The 7,861-nt window shown below is 41.0% G+C and overlaps 1 long non-coding RNA gene across 1 annotated transcript in view; it reads left to right on the top strand.

Moving 5' to 3' along the window:
• Window positions 1–1,093: 1,093 nt before the first annotated feature.
• The window catches only part of LOC107833663 (uncharacterized), a 24,737-nt gene continuing 17,969 nt past the window's right edge, over window positions 1,094–7,861 (top strand). Inside the window, exon 1 of the long non-coding RNA XR_001659433.1 lies at window positions 1,094–1,105. This is a non-coding gene — a long non-coding RNA (uncharacterized LOC107833663). The remainder of the gene's footprint in view (window positions 1,106–7,861) is intronic.

The following is a 7,861-nucleotide window of genomic DNA, read 5'->3' as shown; positions in this document are numbered from 1 at the left end:
TTTGGGAGATTAAAGATGGAACTAGAATATTCAAAAAAAAATTATACTCCTGGTGTGCATTCTGTCGAAAATCTTTAAAGGTAATACATCACACAGTCTCTCTGTATAGCAGTAAAGAACAAGACAGATAAATTACAAAAGCCCCTCAAAAAAAATCTCTGAAATAAACTGAATAAATAAATAAATAAATCATGTTTTATTAATCCCAAAGGGACCTTACATTTCACTACAGCCAGTCCAAAGACAAAAAAGAAGACAGGGATAGAGTGAGAGAAAAGAGGAGAGGACCAGTGAAGGTGGCGAGTATAGGGGTGTGTGTGCTTATAGCCATGAAGCATGTGTAGTGTGTGTGTTGAACGTAAGTAAGTCTGTGAACATTGCACCAGACAGCTCTCCAGTCCCAGCCATAGCTCCTGAAATGTGATGGAGAGTTTATCAGCAGCTTTGGTAGAGCCGGGCACAAATCCATAGATCTCTGGGGCGCCTGCAGCTGTACGGCAGTATGTACTGTATGTACCTCGAGATTTTCCTCAGAGCAAAAACATATATGATCATTATTTTTATTATTCTTCCCGTTTGCTATTAACAATTGTGAAAAAAATGAAAATAAAAAGGATCTTTTGTGTATGTAGCCTACATCTGTGTGCGTCTGTGGGGGTGGGCACATCCTAAACCTGAATATTATTGCTCAGTTTACTTCTGTTTATTTGGCGACATGGCGCTTTTTCTGTGAACTAAATGTAACGATGCAGTGAAGCTAACTTAAAAAATGAATATCTGGACCTTTAGCCCTGATATGTCTCTGAGAGCAATTGAGCTTTTTATCCTGCAAGTGCGCTTTTATGAGGTTTTTTTTCCATTTTTGTGGATTTGGGAACTGACCCGCTGACAGGACACCCCATCGATTCTCCATTGACAGAATCGATGTCAATGTCATGACATCTTCCACGCGCTTCCTTAGCATCACACTAGACCAGAGGTTCCCAAACTGTGGGGCGCGCCCCCTAGAGGGGGCGCCGTGCCATTGCAGGTGGGGAGCGGGAGGGAAGCGGTATGGATGAATGAAAAAAAACAAAAACAACAACGATGAACACTATGTGCTGGGGTTTTACCTTAGAATGACCAACTTTCTGCTATTCCTATGTCAGTTTGATACAGTAGGGACTTCTGCATTCATCTGTGTCCTCTGTCACTGTTTTCAGCAGTTAAAACGGTATAAGCCATTGTTAACACGTTGTAACCTGTTTTGCCGAGCTGCCTTTAAACACAACATGAGCGCTACGACGCTCGCGCTCGAATCTGTTCTGCTCCTACAGCTCGCTGCTGCATCACCGGCTTTGCTTCAAACATTTAGCGATTTTGAAGAAAAAATCATCAGAATTGGTTAAGTTAAATGAAAAATAGGTACTTTTTAGTACAAACCACAGGGTGAAAATAGCAATATAAATTGTTTTATCATTATATATTATTTTTCCACGATGACAGGTGGCTCCCCTGACCGCGTCACTGGGATGCAGGTATTGTTAGCTAAATAATGACTAGCTAATATCAACACAGCACCTTAAGCTTAACAAGTAGCCTCTAGGCTACTGACAATGTTGTCTATGTTCAGCTACTTCAATTCATTTTGCCCCCAAAATAAGTCGATCACCTCCCACTCCCCCCACCACTCACACACATCATTCAACCAGGTAGCCTCTCCATTTTGGTAATCCACGGGGGGGGCAGAGAATGTTTGGAAACCACAGGGGGGGCCCAGGAGAAAAAGTTTGGGAACCACTGCACTAGACTATGAGAGTTAAACAGTTAAATCAATCCAATTTTTTTGTCATAAGGAGTAGAAACGAAGCAAACGTTGTCACTTCACATCCTCCTCTGGAAGTCTGAGATAAATTACCTGATCTTGGGAATCGGCATCCTCTTCTCCTCCTCCTCCTCCTCACTTCGGTAAGCTTTGCTTTCCTGTCTTTATTATTTAGAATAATTTGTTTAAAAAAAAATTAAAAAGCTATGCAGGCATATAAGTTTGTGTGTGTCCCATTGTGTGTGACATTTGGGCCTTGTGTGGATCAGATCTGTATTTCTGTTCCATGTGTAACTGGGTCTATATTAATAGTTGTATATTTCCACAAAATGTGTTCTTTCATGTATTTGTCTGCTTCTACTTGACAGCTGTTGTGTCCTCTGTGTCTACTATAAGGGGTTTGGACCTCCAACTCCACCTTATTTTCTTCTTCTTTTGTTCAGGGTCCTCCAGGACTATTATAAATATTAAGTTATTAATTTCTTCTTCCCTTTTGTTATTCGTTCCACTGGGGAGAGGCAAGTTTTATAATCTATTTTAATCCTTTCATTTATATAGTTCAAATGTTTATTTTTCCTTCTGTATTAATGATAAGTGTTTGGATATCTTTATTTGAGTTGCTATTACACCTTTATATCATTTGATGCATGCTAACTATTATTTTGTATAGATCGGGTTGGAGAACTGGAGCACATGCTAGGTGCTAATGCTAATATCTCCTGATTGACAGAATAAATAAACGGAGACCGCCTCCAAACCCAGACTTGATGTCTTGTGGTTTGTCTGATCACCACAAAACACACGACGCAGAAGTCCACCGGTCACACATGCACATTGCGGTCATGTGATGATGAGGCTGTGTTTGTGTGGATCAGGTGCAATGATAGTTTTGTGCGTAACCTCTGAAAAAATCCTGCAGCTGCCCCTGATAGATGTCACAGGAAGAGGGAAGCATGGTAGGAGCAGAGCGTCATGTTTTCATGTGATCCTGGAGAATTGAAGAAAGCCAGTCTTCCAAGGCCGACGCAGGAGAGCCAGTTCAGATAGCGAATGTTGTCTTAGGTCAGGCCAACGCTGGAGACAAGACACATTTTGGTGTTTTGGTGTGTTGGACCTTCATGGGAAAGAAACATAAACTAGTGGAGTCCCTCCTTTTTATTATGTTTTCCATACATTGTCCCAAATAAATAAAGAAGAAACTCAAAGATAATAAAAAAAAGCTTCCAACCTTGAAGACATAATAATCAGATAAATAAAACTGTCACCTTCCTGAAATGATGGCCTAAGTTGTTTATTGCCAAAAGATGCTTGAGGCAAAAATAAATTAAATAATTAAAAAAAAATCACATTTGGGAGAAAATTAATTAGGCTATTATTTTAGGAAGGTGATTAAAGAATACTTGGGGAATGGATAAAAAACTGCTTATAGAATATAAAGAGAGGTAAAAGAGAGGCACTGTATGCTGCATATAGAAACATTTGTGTTTTACAAACGGAATGCAAGAGCAATTTCAGCTTTAACGAGGAGGTGCAGGTAGTCCAGTGAAGCCTGCTCTGCTCTCCACCCTTAACAATTAGTTGAAGCAGAGTTCGCTGTAGCCAGCAGATAAAATGGCTCTCAGCAGAGCAGAAGGCAGCCCATCGGTGTGTTCCACACCTCCTTCACAAACCTTTTCCTCTCCGTCTCCCTGGCAAGTGTTCCTGAGACAAATGTGTCACTATAGTTGATGGTGCAGTTATGCACATAGATTATAGTAATTATCTACTAACATTTTGATTGAGTTGATTTTTCCACTCTTTTGTGGGTGAGCAGTGTGGAATGTTGTGTGTCGTTTTCAGTCTAGCTCCTCTGGGTTTATTGTTGACTTCCTAGGCAACCTTAGTACATGAACCCTCCCGTCTTAAATCTGTTGCCTCGCTTTCAGTTATCAGACTCTTCAGTGTGAATTATCTACATCAGTGGTTCTTAACCTTTTTTGGGGTACTGAACCCACCAGTTTCATAACCACTGATCTACATGATGAAGACACTGCGTCTGTAGTGGAGATGTCTGCCATTTAGGGTGTCTTTTTTTTTCTCTCTCTTCCATCGAAAATACCACTAGTGCAGTGCCTCTGTGTGTAGTTGGGTCTTTTTCCGCCAGCTATTGCTTCCAACATATTGTGTTTGTGATGTTTTGTTGAACTTCCTGTGTATTCCTTCTCATTCTCTCAACCTCTAGCCAGCTGCAGTACATGTAACCACTGAATTATATCAAGCATTTTTGTTGCTGCAGGCTTCAGTTAAATTTGACCATATATTCAGGACTGAAGGGTTTTTGAGCACTAGCATCCACACCAGATACTGGTGTTGATGCTGTACCAGGGGTGGCAAACCTGCGGCTCTTCGATGGATCACGTGTGGCTCTTCAATACCAAAATTTCCCACACATTAAAGTATAACGTGCAGTGCAGGATGTGAAATTTTAAGCTAGCGATACAAATCTGCAGTAGCTGTCAGTATAAGAGGAGAGACTTTAAGTGATAGATGGAAGCTGAATCATTTAGGAATAAAATGTGTTTCCGTGGTAACAGGTTTCCTCGACAGGTTTCTTTATTTCTATCGGCTGCATTATTTCACGTCAGAGCATTATTTCACTTTGCGCCGTTTCCAAGCTCAGAGGATTGTGGCGCAGAGCTGGGAATGAAGCGGAGCAAGCCAGAAAACAAATAATAAGATAGAAGTAAACGTATGTCACAGTTTGCGCAGCAAGTTCTGGTGCCGCTAAGGGGAAAAGCAAACCGGTTCTGATCACATTAACACAATCAATGCTGTGTGCATTGCGGTGACGCTCAGAATGGCAGATTTATGGATTTGAGATATGGAGCGAATTGTCTGCTGCAGAAAAAGACTGAACAAAATTGAGAAAAATGTGAAAGAAACAGAGACTTCTGAGAGTTTAAATTAATAATAATATTTATTATGGTGCGTCAGACCCGCTGTGTTTAACCTTTAAGTAAGGTTTAATTTGTATTAATACTTGAATATTAATGTTTATTAAATGTGCTGTTTAAACTATTGAGCAGGGGTGAATCCAGGACTTTTTTAAATAGGGCTAAAATGGGGGCCAGTGATGATCTTGGGCTGTTGCACCCAAAATAATGGTTAACCTACAGTGTAAAATATGCAAATGGGAGAGGTCACCACCATACCCTCAAAGAGGTACAAATCTGAGTCATGTGAGTAAATTGTCCTACATGTTTCAGAAATGTTCTGCATGACACGCTTCTACATCCGACAGTTTGGCAGACGGAGCTCAAAAGATTTCTGTATGTCTGTAAATTAATTTTTACTGCACTTTCACAAGTCCTAATCATTGTCTTGTTTCCACTGGCACATGTGAAAGCGTTGCTTTGAGTAGCTATAACAGAGTACAAACCGAATCTATGACACTTGTGAAAAAATGAACACTGTCAGGTGTCCCACTAAAAACTTGGGGACGAAGAAAAAAGCTGTTTCAGCAGCAGTGTGGTATAAAGCTAATCTTGAAATTGTTGTGTGGCTTTTTACGATGATTAGCTTTATTTGGCTCTTAATGCTGAACTGGTGACTGTTCAGGTCACATACAGCTCTCTCTATTTGTTCATTTTGGACATATTTGTGACAATTGTGCCTTCAACATAGCTTTGTCTTGGATTTGTTCACTTGGGATAACATCTTTTCCATTTTCAATAAACTCATTTACCTTTATTTTGGTTTTACTTTGTGCTACTAAAGATTTGAGGACAAAGGCATGTGACCCCAGTCATATGATTTGGAACTGAGTCAGACCTGAGTCTTAGATTCGATGATGTTATTCTGTACTTGATAAACTTACAAAAGCAGTAGGACTTGACCTGCACTTTCATAACAGTGATTTATCTTGAAATACTTGATATCAAAAGCAAAAAAAAAATTACACCAAACAGTAAGTATGTCAAAGCAGAAATATCCCGGGTTGGTGCAAAGCGACAAAGAGGGTTTATTTGTTGTGATGGCTGGGAACATGCTGGAGGGTGGAACAGGTTGGAACGTCACACCGACGGAGCTGGACGAGAGGAGCTTGAGGCTGCTAGTGTCATGTTTCTAATTTGCGAACCCACATGCAGAAACTCAGAGAACTGGTAATCAGTTAAATTAAGTTTATTAGAGAAATACAGGTTTTCAATGAGGACAGATCCGGGGGGGGAAAGGATTGTTATCCTGGGTCTCTGGAAGTCTGCAGCATAAGAAGACAGGACTGGTGAGTTTAGGTGACGGCGGAATTTTCAGTTGTGACATAAATGTCTGTTCTTACTTGAGGTGGGATGTGTTATGAACCGAGGGGTGAGGTACTGTGTTCACCAGGGTCTTGTTCTTGCAGGTTGAGAGGCTGCGGTGTAGGGCGGACAGGTAAGAGATTGACCCAGCGGAGGCGGAGAGTGGGGTAGGCTGCTGACCAGGAAATCCGAAGAGGTTTGATATCTGCAGGAGTGTCAGTGGAGCTCGGGGATCAATGGGTAACTTCCATGACATCATGAGGGAGGGAAAACATGGAGATTGCCAGGTTCTCGGGCAAATGATGAGAATCATCCACAGCTTCACAAAGGTTCACCTGGAGAGGAGGCACACAAAGAATCACTAGGGGTTTCACAACGAGGTAAGCACAAGAAAAAAGGGCTGAGGCCTGAAGTACCATTACTGGCTAACAGTCTGGCACATGAAGTTAGCAGCTCCCCACTAATATACTCCTCCTCAGCTGATGAGATGGGCAACAGGTGTGCTGGATCCAAGTACCATGGACAACGCCCCAAGGTAGACTCAGCCTCTCCGCTCCCTCTGGTGGAAAAAGAATGAACCAAATCAAAAACAGAAAACCCCAACCCCAGATCCCAACAGCCAGTCAGAATTAGTGTACCCAGAGTAAAATACTTAAATGTCTAATTTATAACTGTACTGTTACAGCAGGGGTGAAAGTAAAGGGATATGGTAGGGTACTGCGTACCCCTAAAAGATTTAGCGGGGGTACGCAGTACCTGCAAGAGAGGGGAGCGGCTGTCTGCTGGAAAAAATCAACGGGTTCACTGTGCAGCTGAGTTCACCCACTAATCAGCCATGACTGATTAGTTTTTCAAGAACAATCTAAAACACGACTTAATCAGTTAATAAATAACTTTTTTCTCATTTCATATTGTTTCTGAACTGTTCGTGCTTTTGCTAGAGCAGCGGTGCAATATGTCGATCGCGGAAGGTTTTGAGTTGATCTCGGCTTTAGGTGACAAACTGAACGCCGCCATGACTCTGAGACCAGCACGTCCTCCTCTGACTCCTTATCAAAATCTTTGTAACTTTATTAAAGAACAACAACAAAAAATCAACAAAGCGTGTTCAAATTAATGACCCAACAACAATAATAATCTCAGTGATTATTGTTTCAACAAGGTGTTGCGCAATTCTGTGCGTTTCGGTTCCATTTCCAAAATAACGAGCAGAGCAGGAGTTAAAAATTAACTAATGAACCACCGCTGTGTTCAGGGAGGCTTATTAATGATCGCAAAATAAATATCAAGCCTGAAAACCTGATATCGTACTGAATGTTATGTTTTTAACGTAATCTCTGGTCGGCTTGGGGAGCGCAGGAGGTTGCCATGGCAACGGGTGTGCTTAAATGACAGGGAGAGAGGGAGAGTAAAAAGGTGCGAGTGGTTCAGAGTTGATCACCTGTTCAGGTTGTTTTACCTTTGTTTACCTTTGTCTTGGTGCATCACAGCTGCTGTAATTTCTGAACGTTCAATAAACGACAAACTTGGACTAATTACCTCGTTCTTTGTGAGTATGCGTCATTTACAACTAACATCAAACAGGGTAAATATGTTTCATTAAGTATTTAACAAACAAAATGACTTCTACCATGATAATTATGTGAAATTAAATTAATTGTCTAATTAAAAAATAGTTTGGTCGCTCTCTGGCATCTCGCCTTGAGCTGAGTCTGAGAGGTTTTTCCTCCATCAAACATTTTTTTTGCTTCTTATTTAGTGGAAATATTGATGTTGATGA

The sequence above is a fragment of the Poecilia formosa genome, unplaced genomic scaffold (assembly GCF_000485575.1).
Source record: "Poecilia formosa unplaced genomic scaffold, Poecilia_formosa-5.1.2 Scaffold424, whole genome shotgun sequence".
NCBI lineage: Eukaryota > Metazoa > Chordata > Actinopteri > Cyprinodontiformes > Poeciliidae > Poecilia > Poecilia formosa.
The sequence above is the reverse complement of the archived record's forward strand: the minus strand, read 5'-3'. Positions and strand labels throughout refer to the sequence as shown.